Source organism: Globicephala melas, chromosome 8 (assembly GCF_963455315.2).
Source record: "Globicephala melas chromosome 8, mGloMel1.2, whole genome shotgun sequence".
NCBI lineage: Eukaryota > Metazoa > Chordata > Mammalia > Artiodactyla > Delphinidae > Globicephala > Globicephala melas.
The window spans coordinates 103842746-103862626 of record NC_083321.1 but is presented as its reverse complement, the minus strand read 5'-3'; the positions used below and the strand labels follow the sequence as shown (position 1 = coordinate 103862626).

The following is a 19881-nucleotide window of genomic DNA, read 5'->3' as shown; positions in this document are numbered from 1 at the left end:
GTGGATTCCTCATCTATAAAATTTCAACTCTCCAAGCAAGTTCCTGTTCCAAGCCTCCTTACAGTGGCTCAGAGCGTCTTTGCTCCACCATTTTTTAGTAACTACACACACCTTCACTTAGGTTACATGCCAAGTGCTCTGATGCTCTTTGGTGAAAGTCCAAGTGAAGGCAAAACTAGGTTAAAGAAAAGACTTCAGCAAAATGGCAGCCTAGGAAGCTCCAAGTTTTCATTCCCCAACAGAAATGTTTTTTAAAAAGGCAGAAACTGTCTGAACCAATCTTACTGGAGCTCTGGAAAACACTCAAAGTTTTGAGCCACCAAACAAATACCCAATCAAGAAAAAGCCATCTTGGGGCTTCCCTGGTGGCGCAGTGGTTAAGAATCCGCCTGCCAGTGCAGGGGACACAGGTTCAAGCCCTGGTCTGGGAAGATCCCACATGCCGCGGAGCAACTAAGCCCATGCGCCACAACTACTGAGCCTGCGCTCTAGAGCCTGGGAGCTACAACTACTGAAGCCCGCGGGCCTAGAGCCCGTGCTCTGCAATAAGAAAAGCCACCACAGTGAGAAGCCCGTGCACCGCAAGAAAAAGTAGCCCCTGCTCGCCGCAACTAGAGAAAGCGCGCACGCAGCAACGAACACCCAATGCAGCCAAAGATAAAATAAACGTAAAAAAAGAAAAGAAAAGAAAAAGCCATCTTCAAAACAGCAGGAAAGTTCTGTGGCATTTTTAGTTACATTTACTCCACCCTTCCCCAGCATGGCAGTGGTTTTGGTCTTGAAGTGGTGGCAACCTGGTTTCCAGTATCATTCCTCAAACTAGAAGAAGCAGAGCAGAAATTATTTGCAAATTATTGTGTACATTTAAACTGTCCGGTGGATACCTGAAGGACTGACACAAGAGCCTGTCTCTGTTATGTCTAACTCAGAAATCAGGTGGTAAAAGTGGTGGACACTACTCATAAAACTTGCAAATGACAATAGCCCCACAGACTCCTGGAGCAAGAAATTATAGGTGGAAACATACAATAGACCTTCTAAGGTGCAGAGGACAATCTGGGGTAAGACTGGGAATCTAGGACATTTGAAAGCAGTCAAAAATATGGGGGGATTTAGGAAGCCATATGCACACCCAGGCAAGATGCGTGCTCAGAAAATTGCTGAGAAGACCTTAAGATTTTACCTGACTGATTGCTAGCCTCAGAACTAGCCTAGCTAAGTACTGAAGGAATGCCCTAGTACAGAGCCAATCTGCAAACACTGGAAGAGTTCCTGGCACTCAAGAAAATTTCTATCAAAACATCTGATTTTGAGCTGAATGTGAGCTAAAGGAACAGAGACTTCAGTGATCACATGTGACCAGCAATAGCCTCTGCAAAAATAGTTAGGAAATCACTCAAAACAAACAGACTATTACAGCCTTCAACAACAATAACAACAACAAAACCAGCAAACCCTGGGAAAGGGGAAGAATGTGATTTCCAGAGTCATCATATATATATATTTGGCCATGCCCCTGACATATGGGATATTAGTTCCCCATCCAGGGACTGAACCTGCACCCCTGCAGTGGAAGCATGGAGTCTTAACCACTGGACCACCAGGGAGGTCCCCAGAGTTACCATATTATAGTAGTTAAATATCCAATTTTAAGCAAAAGAAGATTGCAAGGCATAGACAGAAATGGGCAAACATTCAAAGGAACAAAATCAATTCACAGAAACCATTCCTGAGGAAGCCCAGACATCAGACTTACTAGATAAAACTTAAATATGCTCAAAGACCTAAAGGAAAACATGGATAAGGAACTAATGGAAACCAGGAAAAATCATTTATAGATAAAATGAGAATATCAACAGAAATTATAAAAAGGAACCAAACAGAAATTGTGGAGCTGAAAATTACAATAATTGAAATGAAAATTTCACTGGAGGGATTCAACAGCAGATGTGAGCAAAGAGAAGAAAGAATCAGCAAGCTTGAAAATAAGACAATCAAAATCATAGAGTCTGAGGTGCAGAAACAAAAACAATGAAGAAAAGTGAACTAAGGGATCATGAAGTATACCAACATACCCATTATGAGAGTCCCAGAAGAGACAAGAGGGGGGTGGAGATTATTTGAAGAAATAATGGCAAAATATCTCAACTTTGATGAAATAAATAAACCGACAACTGTAAGAAGCCTGATGGACTCCAAATAGGATAAACTCAAAAAGACCCAACCAAGACATATAAACAAACTGTCCAAAGATAAAGAGAGAGTCTTAAAAGCAGCAAGAGAAAAGTAAATCATCATCACGTACTAGGGATTCTCAATAACAATATCAGCCAATTTTTCACAACAAACCCTGGAGGCCAGAAAGACATGAGATAAAATCTTTAAAGTACTGAAAGATAAACCTGTCAACCAAGAATTCTATAGCTGGCAAAACTTGCCTTCAAAGATAAATGAAGGGCTTCCCTGGTGGCGCAGTGGTTGAGAATCCGCCTGCTGATGCAGGGGACGTGGGTTCGTGCCCCAGTCTGGGAGGATCCCACATGCTGTGGAGCGGCTGCCTGTGCTCCGCAACGGGAGAGGCCACAGCAGTGAGAGGCCCGTGTACTGCAAAAACAAATAAATAAATAAATTAAAATTAAAATTAAAAATATAAACGAAAAATTAAGACATTCCTAGATAAACAAAAGCCGAGGAAACTGATTACCACTAGGTTGCCCTACCAGAAATGCTAAAGGGAGTCCTTCAGGTTAAAATGAAAGGATGTTATTCAGTAACTTGAAGTTGTATGAAGAAACAAAGGTCTCTGATAAAGTGTTTAAAAGAAAAAATGCATAAAGAATAATTACAGAGCTATGTTATTGGGCACTGTTATGGGTGGTATTATGTCCCCCCCACCACCACCACCACCAATTAATAGTTGAAGTCCTAACCCTCAGTACCTCAGAATGTGATCTTATTTGGACATAAGGTCATTGCAGATATAATTAGTTAAGATGAGGTCATACTGGAATGGGTGGACCCCTAATCCAATATGACTGCTGTCCTTATAAAAAGGGGAAATTTGAGACAGGCATACGGGGAGAATGCTATATGAAGATGAAGGCAGAGATCAGGGTGATGTTTCTACGAGCCAAGGAACAACAAAGATTTTCAAGAGACCACCTGAAGCTAAGTAAGAGGCATGGAACAGATTCTCTCTCACAGCCTCAAAAGATAGCAACTTGCTGACATGTTGATCTAAGACTTCTAGCCTCCATACCTGTGAGACAATAAATTTCTCTTATTTAAGTGATCCAATTTGTGATAATTTTTTAGAGTAGCATTAGGAAACTATTATAGGCACATAATACATAAAGATGTAATTTGTGACATCAATAACATAAAGTGGCAGGGGAAGACAGAGCTATATAGGAGTAGAGTTTTTGTACGCAGTTGAAATTAAGCTGGTGTCAGTTCAAATTAGGTTGTTATAAATTTAGGATGTTAAATGTGATCATGATTATAGCCACAAAAATATAGCTAGAGAATATATACAAAAGGAAATGAGAAGGGAATCAAAATGTGTGACTACAAAAAAAATCAACAAAACACAGAAGAAAGCAATAATGGAGTAAATGAGGAACGAAAAAGCTAACAGACATACAAAAACCAAATAGCAAAATGATGGAAATAAGTCCTTCATTATCAGTAACTGCTTTAGATGTAAATGGATTAAACTCTTCAATCAAAAGGCAAAGACTGGCAGAACTGATTTAAAAACACAATCCAACTATATAATGTCTAAAACAAATTCACTTTATATCCAAAAACACAAAAGGGCTGAAAGTGAAAGGGTGGAAGAAGATATCCCATGCAAACAATAATCCAAAGAGTGCCAGGGCGGCTATACTAGTTAGACAAAATAGACATTAAGTCAAAGACTGTTACAAGAGACAAATAAGGACTATCTAAGATATTATATATCTATAAAAGGATCAATTCATCAGGAAGATATAATAATTATAAGCATAGATGCACCAAACAGCAGAGCCAAAGACTATATGCAGAAAACCTTGACAGAATTGAAAGGAGAAATAGTCCTTCAAAAATAGTTGGACACTACAAACCCTACCTTCAGTAATGAACAGAACAACCAGACATAAGATTAATAAGGAATAGAGGGCTTAAACAACACCATAAACTAAATATATATGTATATATATACATATATATGCAGAAAACTCTAGGAACAACAGAATACACACTTTTCTCAAGTGCACATGGAACATTCTCCAAGATAGACCATATGTTAGATGACAAAACAATTCTTAATAAATTTAAAAAGATTTAAGTCATGCAGAGTATCTTCCTATCAAAATAGAAGGGAAATTAGAAAATTCAAAAATATGTGGAAATTAAACAACATACTCTTAAATATCCAAAGGGTTAAAGAAGAGAAATTAGAAATTAGAAAATACCTTGATAAAAATGAAAATGAAAACACAACATATCAAAATTTGTGGGATGCAGAAAAAGTAGTATTAAAAGGAAATTTTGGGCTTCCCTGGTGGCGCAGTGGTTGAGAGTCTGCCTGCCAATGCAGGGGACATGGGTTCGTGCCCCGGTCCGGGAGGATCCCACATGCCGCGGAGCAGCTGGGCCCATGAGCCATGGCTGCTGAGCCTGTGTGTCCAGAGCCTATGCTCCTCAATGGGAGAGGCCACAACAGTGAGAGGCCCACGTACCGCAAAAAAAAAAAAAAAAAGGGAAATTTGCAGCCGTAAAAATTTACATTAAAAAAAGGAGAAAGATCTCAAATCAATAACCTAACTTACACCTTAAGAGAACTAGAAAAGACAAACAGGGAAGCTCAACACTAACAGACAGAAGGAAATAATAAAGATTAGAGTGGAGAAAAATAGAGAATAAAAAAAAATAGAGAAAATCAACAAAACTAAAAGTTGATGTTTTGAAAAAAATCGGTAAAGTTGACAACTCTTTAGCTAGATTGGATAAGAAAAAAAAGAGAAAACTCAAATTACTAAATAAGGTTGGGGGGAAAGGACATTACTATTTACTTTACAGAGATAAAAAGGATTATAAGAGAATACTATGAATAATTGTATGCCAACACACTGGATAATCTAGATAAAGTGGACAAATTCCTAGAAACATACAACCTACCAAAACTGACTCATGAAGAAAGAGAAAATCTGAATAGATCTATAATTAGTAAGAAGATTGAATCAGTAATCAAAATCTCTCAACAAAGAGGCCTTCCCTGGTGCCACAGTGGTTAAGAATCCACCTGCCAGTTCAAGGGACGCGGGTTTGAGCCCTGATCCGGGAAGATCCCACATGCTGCAGTGCAACTAAGTCCATGTGCCACAACTACTGAGCCTGTGCTCTAAGGCCCATGAGCCACAACTACTGAGCCTGTGTGCCACAACTACTGAAGCCCATGTGCCTAGAGCCCGTGCTCCGCAACAAGAGAAGCCACTGCAATGAGAAGCCTGAGCACCACAACGAAGACCCAATTAAGACCCAATGAAGACCCACTGCAGCCAAAAATAAAAATAAGTGAAATAATACAGGTACAAAAGGACAGATACCATATAATTCCACTTACATGAGTTACCAAGAATAGGCAAATTCACAGAAACAGAAAGTAGATTAGAGGTGACCAAGTGCTGTGGGGAAGGTAGAATGGGCATTGTTTAATGTGTACAGTTTCTGTTTGGGATAATGAAGGAGTTCTGGAAAGGGTTAGTGGTAATGGTTGCACAACAATTTAAATGTACTTAGTGTCACTGAATTTTATACTTTAAAATGGTTAAAATGGTAAATTTCATGTTATATATATTTTACAATAAATTTTTTAAACTATATTGAAGATAAAATGTGTTTTAATAGCCCTCTCGAACCACCCATTGTCATTTGATCTTTTCCCCTTATTCAACCAAATGTATTGATTGCTAACCAGATGTCAACTCTCCGATAGGTTCTCAGCTTTCAAAGATACACAGAATAGTCTCCGTCATAAAGGGCTTTATAATCTGCTTGGAAAGGCATGAAAGTAAATCTAACAGACAAAACTGGGTGATAAGTACCATGATATTGGTAAGCGTAGGGAATTTAGGAAGCACATAGGTATGAGCATTTAGCTCAGGTAGGAAATATCTGGAAACACTTTCCGAAGATGTTAGTGACTGAGCTGAGTCTCAACATATAGGAGTGGCTAACTCCTGGCTAGGAGAAAGGGGATAAGTTTCTCAGGCAAGAGGAGCAATATGTAAAAAGACACAAACAGTAAAGAGAAAATGAGCATATTGGGGAAATGGGATAATATATGATATGAAATTGGCGGGGGTGGGGTGGAGAGAGGAGGGTGAATATTGAAGAGTTGGACAGGGTTCAGAAAGTGCATACCTTATATAATATGGGAGTTTGTACTTTATCCTAAGGGCAATGAGTAGCCATTGTATAAGGTTTCAGAAAGAGGAATCATGTGATCAGGTATGTCTCTAAAAGAGACCTTCCTGGCTACACCAAGACAATGGACAGATGAGGGGCTCAACTCCAGGCATACAAGTGAGAACTGATAAAGGGCCTGAATAAGGCACTGGCAACGCCCATGGAGACTGGTAGCCAGAGTTGAGAAATGTTCATGATAACAACTCAGAAGACTAGTTATTGGTTGGATGTGAGTGATGGGAAGACTCTTGGGTTTCTAGCTTGGGAAATTTGGTGAGAGGTAGTATGGTTCACTGAAACGAGAAACTCAGAAGAAACAGGTCCAGGGCAAGAGGGATCATTTCTGTTCAGAAATGTTGCACCTGTGGGGTAGAAACAGATGGTTATTTAAGTGTGGAGTTCAGGAAAAATGCTTGATGTACAGATGTAAATTGGAGAGCCCACTGAATAGAAAGGAGAATTTGCCTTAAAGGAACCGATGTCTAAACATACAATCACATTATAGAAGGAACTATACTCCTTCCATCCACCACAGGGTAATTCAAGGAAAGGAGCAGTTCCCCTGTGTGACATCAAAATCAAACTATATGGGCAGTCACCCACTCAACCTTGTATGTAATAAGGCTTATGAGAATAAACTGATTATCAGTAAACCTGGGAGCTTTCCAAACTGGTTTCTATTTTGAAGCAAAGAGGACTTCTAACATATATCTTGTGCATGGCAAATCAAATCTTAAATCCATATTTGAGATCAATCCTTTGGGAATCTTGTCAACAACCAGAAAAGGGTAGCTATCAAACAAAAACAAAACAAAACAAAAATAAAACAAGTGTTACTATGCTCTATTCTTTTTTTTAACAGGCATTCAGCCGTTTTTTCCCATAACTGTTCTTCTTTCCTTCTAGTGCTGACAGAAATTGTTCTTCCTAGCAGGTAGATTCTATCTGCAGAATTCCTAAAAAAACTGGATCACATCATATATGGGAGAGGAAGACCAGGCTTTAGAGTAAGAAAATCCTGAGTGTGAATTCCATTCCACCATTTACAACATCACGGACAAATTTATTTATTCACTCATCCATTTATGCAACAGACAGGTATAGAGCACATTCTATATGATAGGTCCTGTCCTAAATACATATATTTAATACTGAGCTGAAAGTTCTTGTTCATAGACCAATGAGGGAGCAGACATACAATCACAGAATTACAGAATAAGGTAATTTCTAGAAAATTGGGGAACACGGTACACCTAACTCTGCTTTTTAGGAAAGCTTTATTGAGACTTGAAGGAGGAGAAGGTGTTTGGCAGATAGGAGAGGTGGTAAGAACTATGAAAGATTAAAGGACCCTGGAGAGATGGGAAATAGAGGGGGAGGAGATTCCTGGTGGAAGGAACTACAAGACCAAAGTCAAGGAGGCATTAGAAAGTAAAACGCTGGGTTCTAAGAGCTTCAGGTCATTTTTATGGGGTAGGCACATGAATGATACAGACAGGTGTAAGCTTCCATGTGTAAGCTGGGGCCACATCATGCACATTCTGCTGTCTTTGTCGCCTAGAGGCACCATTGAGGCATCCTCCTTCCTCTCCACTTAGACTGAAGAAATACTACTCTTTGGGGTACATACTGCTTTTTCATACTATTGCTGTCTCACACTCTGCTTCGGAAACTCCCACTCATTATTTGGGGACTTTGACATTGTGTTCATAAGCTCCTCTAAATTCTGTAGCGCCCTGTATTACTCGGGGGTTCTCCAGAGAAACAAAACAAATAGGATATATACGTACAGAGAGAGAGAGATTGATCTTAAGGACTTAGCTCACACAGTTGTGAGGGCTGGCAAGTCCAAAACCTGCAGGGCAGGCCAGCAGGCAGGAAATTCACGCAGGTTTCTATGCTGCAGTTTGGAGGAAGAGTTGCTTCTTCTGTAAGAAGCCTCAGTCTTTGGCCTTAAGGACTTCAATTTATTTGATGGGTCACACCCACATTATGAGGGGTAATTTGCTTTAAACAAAGTTGGTATACATACATACATATATATATATATATAGAGAGAGAGAGAGAGAGAGAGAGAGAGAGAGAGGGAGAGAGAGAGAATGTTAATCACACCTAAAAATATATCTTCGTAGCAACATCTAGGCTGGTATTTGACCAAATAACTGGGCACCATAGCCTAGCCAAGTTGACCCAGAAAATTAATTGTTGCACATCCCTTGAGATTTCTTTTTTTAATTGAAATATAGTTGATTTATTTGGGTTGGCCAAAAAGTTCGTAAACGAACTTTTTGGCCAACCCAATACAATGTTGTGTTAGTTTCAGGTGTATAGCGAAGTGATTTAGTTATACATATACACGTATATATTCTTTTTCAGATTCTTTTCCCTTATAGATTATTACAAAATATTGAGTATAGTTCCCTATGCTATACAGTAGGTCCTTGTTTATCTATTATATATATGTATTACTGTGTATATGGTAATTGCAAACTCCTAATTTATACCCCCCTTCCCCTTCAGTAACCATAAGTTTATTTTCTATGCCTGTGGGTCTATTTGTTTTGTATATAAGTTTATTTGTATCATTTTTATTTTAGATTCCACATATAAGCAATATCATATGATATTTGTCTTTCTATGTCTGACTTACTTCACTTAGTATGATAATCACTAGGTCCATCCATGTTACTGCAAATGACATTATTTCATTCTTTTTATGGCTGAGTAATATTCCAGTGTATATATATATATACTGCATCTTCTTTATCTATTCATCTGTCAATGGACATTTAGGCTGCTTTCATGTCTTGGCTATTGTAAATAGTGCTGCAGTGAACATTGGGGTGCATGTCTTTTCAGTTATGGTTTTCTCTGGATATATGCCCAGGAGTGGGATTGCTCAATTTTTTAGTTTTTTAAGGCACCTCCACACTGTTCTCCATAGTGGCTGTACCAGTTTACATTCTCACAAACAGTGTAGGAGGGTTCCTTTCTCTCCACACCCTCTCCAGCATTTATTTGTAGACTTTTTGATGATGGCCATTCTGACCAGTGTGAGGTGATAACTCATTGTAGTTTTGATTTGCCTTTCTCTAATAACTAGCAAGGTTCAGCATATTTTCATGTGCCTTTGGCTATCTGTATGTCTTATGTGGAGATGTCTATTTAGATCTTCTGTCTATTTTTTGACTGGGTTGTTTGGTTTTTTGATATTGAGCTGTATGAACTATTTGTATATTTTGGAGATTAATCTCTTCTTGGTTGCATCATCTGCAAATATTTTTTCCCATTCTGTAGGTTGCCTTTTTTTTTTTTTTGCAAAAGATTTTCACTTTATTATCGCTAGGTAAATATTTCACTAAAAAACAAGCTCCTCTTCCTCCCCCCCACTACCCCCGTAGGTTGTCTTTTTGTTTTGTTTATGGTTTCCTTTGCTGTGCAAAAGCTTTTAAGTTTAATTAGGTCCCATTGATTTATTTTTGTTTTTATTTCCACTACTCTAGGAGATGGATCCAAAAAGATATTGCTGTGATTCATGTCAAAGAGTGTTCTGCCGATGTTTCCCTCTAGGAGTTTTATGGTATCCAGTCTTACATTTAGGTCTTTAATCCATTTTGAGTTTGTTTCTGTGTATGGGGTAAGAAAATGTTCTAATTTCATTCTTTTACATGTATTTGTCCACTTTTCCCAGTACCACTTATTGAAGAGCCTGTCTTTTCTCCATTGTATATTCTTGCCTCCTTTGTCGTAAATTAACTGACCATAGAGATTTCAAACTATCTAGATCTATCAGGCAGGAGTCCAGCAGGAAATAGAATTCAATGAGACGGGTTTTGTGAAAGAACTACCTTTAGAAGTACTGTTGGGTTTAAGGGAACAAACAAGAGATGCCAAGGTACCTGTCAAGAACTGTTAGGGATCTGAGATTTTACCCTATTTGAAAGCTAATGAGATAGCCTGTTACAGCTTCATGGGCAGTGATTGAAGACATGACACTCCTGGATCAAAGATGAAGGATAGTTGACTACACATAGCAATAACAGTAGCCAGAGCATCAGCATTTTTGTTTTGGTTATCTAAGCCTCAACTCCCCCAGAGTGACACGAAGGGGGCCAGATAACAACTGTACATGTGATGGGTTGAATTACAGGCCAGGAAACCCTGAGTTTAGGAAATGCAATCTTTTATAATGGGCAGTAGGCATGTCTGCCCTTTGCTTCAGAGGGAGACGTTATCTTCATTACACTGGACAGTGAGTATGACTGCCTTTTGCTCCAGAGAGAGACACTACCTTCACTTTCCAAGGCTATTCGGTATACAAACATCCTTGAAAAGATCATCAGCAACAAAGGGCATTTAGTACCTTACTCACAAGATGTACAAAAACATGAGAGACCCGTGGAGAATTATCTCCTGATATTACCTAGAAATCAGTGGGGTAAAAATCTGTTATTCATAGGGTCAAAATTCAAGAAGAAGAGACTTATCTGAGCCCAGTGAGAGCTGGATCCATGGAAAAGGGGCCATTAGTGGGAACTCTAGTCATGGAGAGACACATATGCTACTAGAGAAGCAATGCTGAAGCAGGGAGAGACTGGGAAGGAACTCTGTTCTCTCTTTCACTCACACTGATTTTTGGCCAGTGACTCCAATTTGTCAAACTCCACATGAAGCCAGCTAGCAAGGACACCTGCAGGACACAGTTCATAGGGGCCAGTCTTACATATCCAAAGCAGCGCTGAGAGAAGACTGGAGAATCTATTGGGGATGCAGTGGAGGAAAATAATCAGTATAATATATGGTCCCTCCCATATCTTAGTTTCAAAACTTCTTGACTTTCTGGGATCAAATGATCTTCACGCTGCTCACTCTAGTCAACCACCCTTGAGGCTACGTGAAACTTATCAGCACACAGGACTCCTCCACCTATGAAATATTGAGCCTAAATATACAGATCCATGACCACACTTGCTAAACCTCCAGCTTTTTCACTCTCTTTTTCCCCAGTAAACCTGCTTTGCTTACTTGAGCACCACTGATTCTTGCATTCCATGTATTTCTTCCGATTCCAATTTCCTTCTTATTGAGTTACTACATTTAATGATGCTTTCAGAAAGAGTCACTGAGAGATACATTCTCAGTCTTCTGACTGGCTGAACATGTTTTTATCCTATTCTCACTATTCTATGTTAGTTTAGCTGGGTATAGAATTCTGGTGTACCGGTTATTTCTCTCAGAACTTTAAAGATATTATTCCAGTGTTTTCTAGCTTCTAGTCTCAATGACGAGATACCAGGTTAATACTTTTTTTCTCCGTAGGTGACCCTTGTCTTTGTCTCTAGTGTCCTGTGTTTACATAAGGGTTGCTATTGATTTATTTTGCTCATGAGTCAGCTTTCTTCAATTTGAACAATCAAGTCTTCTAATACTTGGAAAATTCTCAGCCCATATCTTTTTGATATTGCCTTTCCCCATTCTTTTTTTTAATTTAATTTAATTTATTTTTTTATACAGCAGGTTCTTATTAGTCATCAATTTTATACACATCAGTGTATACATGTCAATCTCAATCGCCCAATTCATCACACAAACACCCCACCCCACCCCACCCCCGCCGCTTTCCCCCTTTGGTGTCCATACATTTGTTCTCTACATCTGTGTCTCAATATCTGCCCTGCAAACTGGTTCATCTGTACCATTTTTCTAGGTTCCACATATATGCGTTAACATACGATATTTGTTTTTCTCTTTCTGAGTTACTTCACTCTGTATGACAGTCTCTAGACTATCCACATCTCAACAAATGACCCAAATTCCTTCCTTTTTATAGCTGAGTAATATTCCATTGTATATATGTATCACATCTTCTTTACCATTCGTCTGTTGATGGGCATTTAGGTTGCTTCCATGATCTGGACATTGTAAATAGTGCTTCAAGGAACATTGGGGTGCATGTGTCTTTTTGAATTATGGTTTTCTCTGGGTATATGCCCAGTAGTGGGATTGCTGGGTCATATGGTAATTTTTTTAGTTTTTTAAGGAACCTCCATACTGTTCTCCATAGTGGCTGTATCAATTTACATTCCCACCAACAGTGCAAGAGGGTTCCCTTTTCTCCACACCCTCTCCAGGATTTGTTGTTTGTACATTTTCTGATGACTCCATTCTAACTGGTGTGAGGTGGTACCTCATTGTAGTTTTGATTTGCATTTCCCTAATAATTAGTGATGTTGAGCAGCTTTTCATGTGCTTCTTTGCCATCTGTATGTCTTCTTAGGAGAAATGTTTATTTAGGTCTTTGGCCCATTTTTGGATTGGGTTGTTTGTTTTTTTAATATTGAGCTGCATGAGCTGTTTATATATTTTGGAGATTAATCCTTTGTCTGTTGATTCGTTTGCAAATATTTTCTCCCATTCTGAGGGTTGTCTTTTCATCTTGTTTATGGTTTCCTTTGCTGTGCAAAAGCTTTAAAGTTTCATTAGGTTCCATTTGTTTATTTTTGTTTTTATTTCCATTACTCTAGGAGGTGGATCAAAAAAGACTCTACTGTGATTTACGTCAAAAAGTGTTCTTCCTATGTTTTCCTCCAAGAGTTTTATAGTGTCCAGTCTTACATTTAGGTCTCTAATCCATTTTGAGTTTATTTTTGTGTATGGTGTTAGGGAGTGTTCTAATTTCATTCTTTTACATGTAGCTGTCCAGTCTTCCCAGCACCACTTATTGAAGAGACTGTCTTTTCTCCATTGTATGTCCTTGCCTCCTTTGTCATAGATTAGCTGACCATAGGTGCGTGGGTTTATCTCTGGACTTTCTATCTTGTTCCATTGATCTATGTTTCTGTTTTTGTGCCAGTACCATACTGTCTTGATTACTGTAGCTTTGTAGCATAGTCTGAAGTCAGGGAGTCTGATTCCTCCAGCTCCGTTTTTTTCCCGCAAGTCTGCTTTGGCCATTTGGGTCTTTTGTGTCTCCATACAAATTTTAAGAGTTTTTGTTCTAGTTCTGTAAAAACTGCCATTGGTAATTTGATAGGGATTGCATTGAATCTGTAGATTGCTTTGGGTAGTGTAGTCATTTTCACAATATTGATTCTTCCAATCCAAGAACATGGTATATCTCTCCATCTGTTGGTATCATCTTTAATTTCTTTCATCAGTGTCTTACAGTTTTCTGCATACAGGTCTTTTTTCTCCCTAGGTAGGATTATTCCTAGGTATTTTATTCTTTTTGTTGCAATGGTAAATGGGAGTGTTTCCTTAATTTCTCTTTCAGATTTTTCATCATTAGTGTATAGGAATGCAAGAGATTTCTGTGCATTAATTTTGTATCCTGCAACTTTACCAAATTCACTGATTAGCTCTAGTAGTTTTCTGGTGGCATTTTTAGGATTCTCTATGTATAGTATCATGTCATCTGCAAACAGTGACAGTTTTACTTCTTCTTTTACAATTTGGATTCATTTTATTTCTTTTTCTTCTCTGACTGCCGTGGCTAGGACTTGCAAAACTATGTTGAATAATAGTGGTGAGAGTGGACATCCCTGTCTTGTTCCTGATCTTAGAGGAAATGCTTTCAGTTTTTCACCATTGAGAATGATGTTGCTGTGGGTTTGTCATATATTGCCTTTATTATGTTGAGGTAGGTTCCCTCTATGCCCACTTTCTGGAGAGTTTTTATCATAAAAGCTTTTTCTGTATCTATTGAGATGATCATATGGTTTTTACTCTTCAATTTGTTAATATGGTGAATCACATTGATTGATTTGTGTATATTGAAGAATCCTTGCATCCCTGGGATAAATCCCATGTAATCGTGTTGTATGATCCTTTTAATGTGTTGTTGGATTCTGTTTGCTAGTATTTTGTCGAGGATTTTTGCATCTATATTCATCAGTGATATTGGTCTGTAATTTTCTGTTTTTGTAGTATCTTTGTCTGGTTTTGGTATCAGTGTGATGGTGGCCTCATAGAATGAGTTTGGGAGTGTATCTTCCTCTGCAATTTTTTGGAAGAGTTTGAGAAGGATACGTGTTAGCTCTTCTCTAAATGTTTGATAGAATTCACCTGTGAAGCCATCTGGTCCTGGACTTTTGTTTGTTGGAAGATTTTAAATCACAGTTTCAATTTCATTACTTGTGATTGGTCTGTTCATATTTTCTATTTCTTCCTGGTTCAGTCTCGGAAGGTTATACCTCTCTAAGAATTTGTCCATTTCTTCCAGATTGTCCATTTCATTGGCATAGAGTTGCTCATAGTATTCTCTTAGGATGCTTTGTATTTCTGCGGTGTCTGTTGTAACTTCTCCTTTTTCATTTCTAATTTATTGACTTGAGTACTCTCCCTCTTTTTCTTGATGAGTCTGGCTAATGGTATATCAATTTGTTTACCTTCTCAAAGCACCATCTTTTAGTTTTGTTGGTCTTTGCTATTGTTCTCTTTGTTTCTATTTCATTTATTTCTGCTCTGATCTTTATGATTTCTTTCCTTCTGCTAACTTTGGGTTTTGTTTGTTCTTTTTTCTCTAGTTCCTTTAGGTGCAAGGTTAGATTGTTTATTTGAGATTTTTCTTGTTTCTTGAGGTAGGCTTGTATAGCTATAAACTTCCCTCTTAGAACTGCTTTTGCTGCATCCTACAGGTTTTGGACCATCGTGTTTTCATTGGCATTTGTCTCTAGTTATTTTTTGATTTCCTCTTTGATTTCTTCAGTGATCTCTTGGTTATTTAGTAACGTATTGTTTAGCCTCCATGTGTTTGTGTTTTTTATGTTTTTCTCCCTGTACTTCATTTCTAATCTCATAGCGTTGTGGTCAGAAAAGATGCTTGATATGATTTCAATTATCTTAAATTCACTGAGGCTTGATTTGTGACCCAAGATGTGATCTGTCCTGGAGAATGTTCCATGTGCACTTGAGAAGAAAGTGTAATCTGCTGTTTTTGGATGGAATGTCCTATAAATATCAATTAAATCTATCTGGTCTATTGTGTCATTTAAAGCTTCTGTTTCCTTATTTATTTTCATCTTGGATGATCTGTCCATTGGTGTATGTGAGGTGTTAAAGTCCCCCACTGTTATTGTGTTACTGTTGGTTTCCTCTTTTAGAGCCTTTAGCAGTTGCCTTATGTATTGAGGTGCTCCTATGTTGGGTGCATATATATTTATAATTGTTATATCTTCTTCTTGGATTGATCCCTTGATCATTATGTAGTGTCCTTCCTTGTCTCTTGTAACATTCTTTATTTTAAAGTCTATTTTATCTGATATGAGTATTGCTACTCCAGCTTTCTTTTGATTTCCATTTGCATGGAATATCTTTTTCCATCCCCTCACTTTCAGTCTGTATGTGTCCCTAGGTCTGAAGTGGGTCTGTGTAGACAGCATATATATGGGTCTTGTTTTTCTATCCATTCAGCAAGCCTGTGTCTTTTGGTTGGAGCATTTAATCCATTCACGTTTAAGGTGATTATCGATATGTATGTTCCTATGACCATTTTCTTAATTGTTTTGGGTTTGTTTTTGTAGGTTCTTTTCTTCTCTTGTGTTTCCCACTTAGAGAAGTTCCTTTAGCATTTGTTGTAGAGCTGGTTTGGTGGTGCTGAATTCTCTTACCTTTTGCTCGTCTGTAAAGCTTTTGATTTCTCCATCAAATCTGAATGAGATCCTTGCTGGGTAATCTTGGTTGTAGGTTCTTCCCTTTCATCACTTTAAGTATATCATGCCACTCCCTTCTGGCTTATAGAGTTTCTGCTGAGAAATCAGCTGTTAACCTTATGGGAGTTCCCTTGTATGTTATTTGTTGTTTTTCCCTTGCTGCTTTCAATAATTTTTATTTGTCTTTAATTTTTGCCAATTTGATTACTATGTGTATCAGCATGTTTCTCCTTGGGTTTATCCTGTATGGGACTCGCTGCGCTTCCTGGACTTGGGTGGCTATTTCCTTTCCCATGTTAGGGAAGTTTTCGACTATAATCTCTTCAAATATTTTCTTTAGTCCTTTCTCTCCCTCTTCTCCTTCTGGGACCCCTATAATGCGAATGTTGTTGCTTTTAATGTTGTCCCAGAGGTCTCTTAGGCTGTCTTCATTTCTTTTCATTCTTTTTTCTTTATTCTGTTCTGCAGCAGTGAATTCCACCATTCTGTCTTCCAGGTCACTTATCTGTTCTTCTTCCTCAGTTATTCTGCTACTGGTTCCTTCTAATGTAGTTTTCATTTCAGTTATTGTATTGTTCATCTCTGTTTGTTTGTTCTTTAATTCTTCTAGGTCTTTGTTAAACATTTCCTGCATCTTCTTGATCTTTGCCTCCATTCTTTTTCCGAGGTCCTGGATCATCTTCACTATAATTATTCTGAATTCTTTTTCTGGAAGGTTCCCTATCTCCACTTCATTTAGTTGTTTTTCTGGGGTTTTATCTTGTTCCTTCATCTGGTACATAGTCCTCTGCCTTTTCATTTTGTTTATCTTTCTGTGAATGTGGTTTTTGTTCCACAGGCTGCAGGATTGTAGTTCTTCTTGCTCCTGCTGTCTGCCCTCTGGTGGATGTGGCTATCTAAGAGGCTTGTGCAAGTTTCTCGATGGAAGGGGCTGGTGGTGAGTAGAGCTGACTGTTGCTCTGGTGGGCAGAGTTCAGTAAAACTTTAATCTGGTTGACTGCTGATGGGTGGGGCTGGGTTCCCTCCCTGTTCGTTGTTTGGCCCGAGGCAACCCAACACTGGAGGCAACCCTACCTGGGCTCTTTGGTGGGGCTAATGACAGACTCTGGGAGGGCTCATGCCAAGGAGTTCTTCCCGGAACTTCTGCTGCCAGTGTCCTTGTCACCAGGGTGAGCCTCAGCCACCCCACTCCCCCCCCCCGCCGCCTCTGCAGGAGACCCTCCAACACTAGCAGGTAGGTCTGGTTCAGCCTCCCCTGGGGTCACTGCTCCTTCCTCTGGGTCCCGATGCGCACACTACTTTGTGTGTGCCCTCCAAGAGTGGAGTCTCTGTTTCCCCCAGTCCTGTCGAAGTCCTGCAATCAAATCCCACTGGCCTTCAAAGTCTGATTCTCTAGGAATTCCTCCTCCCGTTGCCGGACCCCCAGGTTGGGAAGCCTGACGTGGGGCTCAGAACCTTCACTCCAGTGAGTGGACTGCTGTCGTATAAGTATTCTCCAGTCTGTGAGTCACCCACCCAGCAGTTATGGGATTTGATTTTACTGTGATTGCGCCCCTCCTACTGTCTCATTGTGGCTTCTCCTTTGTCTTTGGATGTGGGGTATCTTTTTTGGTGAGTTCCAGTGTCCTCCTGTTGATGATTGTCCAGCAGCTACTTGTGATTCTGGTGTTCTTGCAAGAGGGAGTGAGAGTACGTCCTTCTACTCCACCATCTTGGTTCTGCTCTCTCCCCCATTCTTTCTACTTTCTTTTCCTGGAAGCTACTGTATCCTCTATATCTCCACTTTTCTTTCATAGTCTCCATCCTTTCTGTTTGTGCAATGATTTGCATAGTTACCTTTTGGCTATGTTTCACTTCACAAATCATTCATTAATGTGTTAGTCTACAGTTTAACCCACTTATTCAGTTTCCATTTCAATAAAAATGTTTTCCATTTTGAGAAACTCTATTTGGCTCTTCTTCAAATCTACCCAGTCTATTTTCAAAGTCTTGTTTTCTCATTATGATTTCTATATCTTCTTTCATCTCTTTAGTTAGTTTCAAACTACTTATTTTATAATCTTTTCAAGACTGTTTCATAAAAACAAGGTTTCAGAGTTCTAACTCCATTGATAGAATTAGATTTGGATAAATCTCTGCATAATGGATCATTTCCCATGTGGTTTGGAATTTTGAGTATAAGTTCATCTTCAATAGAGATTAGTTTTCCCATGTGAGTCTCCTGGTTGATGGAGGTATACTACATAGTGACTTTATATTTGCATCTTCCAGGCACAAAAAGGATTTCACTGTCCAGGATAACAAACTGTCCAGGACCAGCCTTTATACTAATATCTCCTCTTCAGGAATCCCATTAATAAAAATAAGGAAAATTCAGATTCAAAATCTGAACATGGGGCAGAAATACATTTCCTTATTACTCCCCTGGGAAGTTTGTAGTTTTCACTGAGATACCGGGGGTAATTTTATCAGAGTCCTGGCTTGATTTAGGGATCTCAGTTCCAGCTTCTTGCCTTGTTCTCTCTTAAGGCTCTATCTCCTATCCTTATACAGGTGTTGTGAGCCCAGTACCTAGTTTCTAAAGTATATACACTGCTTTGCTATCTCCCTGACCAATGAATCATGTTTACAGATCCAGATTTTAGCTCCTCTTTCACTTTTGGCACCAGGAACATCATTTCTATGCCTGTGCAGTGGAAAGGGGTAACAGAGATCCTCACTGGCTCATTCTGCCATGATGCTAAGACTGGCAGTCCCCTTACATTGCTACTTCATTAATAACTCTAATCCCTTCATCTCTCCATTTGTCCAGGAACCTTACTCCATTCATGGCTATGGTGCCAACCCTAACCAGACTGGAATCCACAGTACACCATTCAACCATTCTACTTCCTACAACCCACCTGTAGACTTCTTTTATTCTGCCTCACCCATGTGGCAAACACTCAAGATTGGATCTATCTGAAAATCCCTTTTCTTATAGCAAGCCTATGATGAACACAGTGCAAGCATGGACTTTGGAGTAAAACAGCTAAATTTGAATCCCAGCTCTGCCATTCACTAGCCAAGTAACCCTGGGCAAGTTATTTAACTTCTCTAAGGCTTCATTTTTCTCCAGTAAAATGTAAATAATAATATGTATCTCAGAGTTATTGTAAGAACAAAATAAAATAGTAAAGGCAAAGCACTCAGCACAACTCCTGACACTTTCAATACATGTAGTTATTATTAGATTCTGGAGAAAATCTCCAGATTTTCACCCTCAGCAAGACCCTCTGTGGGGCTTGGGGACCTCGTTTGTGAGGCCTTTCCTATTTCCCACAAGTGCTCTTGCAAATCTGCAACATTCTCTTCAAGCCATGCACCACAACTCTGACCCAGCAGGTAACTTTGCTTCCTATCTAGATGAAAACGTTGAGAGTATCAGATGCCTTCACCATCAACTTACTGCCCTCATGAGAGCCTTGTATCAAATATGGTTTTTCATTTCTTTTTTGAGTACATGTTGTGTGCCAGGCAGTGTTTTACGTCCTGTGTATACATCAATGAACAAAAGAAACAAAAAAGAAACAAAAATCCCTCCCCTATATAATTTACATTCTACTGGCAGAAAAGAAAACAATAAAATAAAATAAGTAAATTACATTGTATCTTAGAAAGTTTTCAGTGTAATGAAGAAAAGTAAACTGCTGGCAGGATTACAATTTTAGATAGGGTTATCAGGAAAGTTCTCACTGAAAAGGTGGCATCTTAATAAAGGCAGTGAAGGAATGAGGAA

At 38.9% G+C, this 19881-nt stretch overlaps 1 long non-coding RNA gene across 7 annotated transcripts in view; it reads right to left on the bottom strand.

The window, feature by feature from the left end:
* LOC115844392 (uncharacterized) overlaps nucleotides 1-19881 on the bottom strand; it is a 61272-nt gene that overhangs the window by 26488 nt on the left and 14903 nt on the right. For 3 of the 7 annotated variants that reach the window (XR_011377644.1, XR_011377645.1, XR_011377646.1), the window contains exon 4: nucleotides 2439-2604. The exons of the other annotated variants lie outside the window; for them this stretch is intronic. This is a non-coding gene — a long non-coding RNA (uncharacterized lncRNA). The remainder of the gene's footprint in view (nucleotides 1-2438; nucleotides 2605-19881) is intronic. 7 annotated transcript variants of the gene reach the window in all.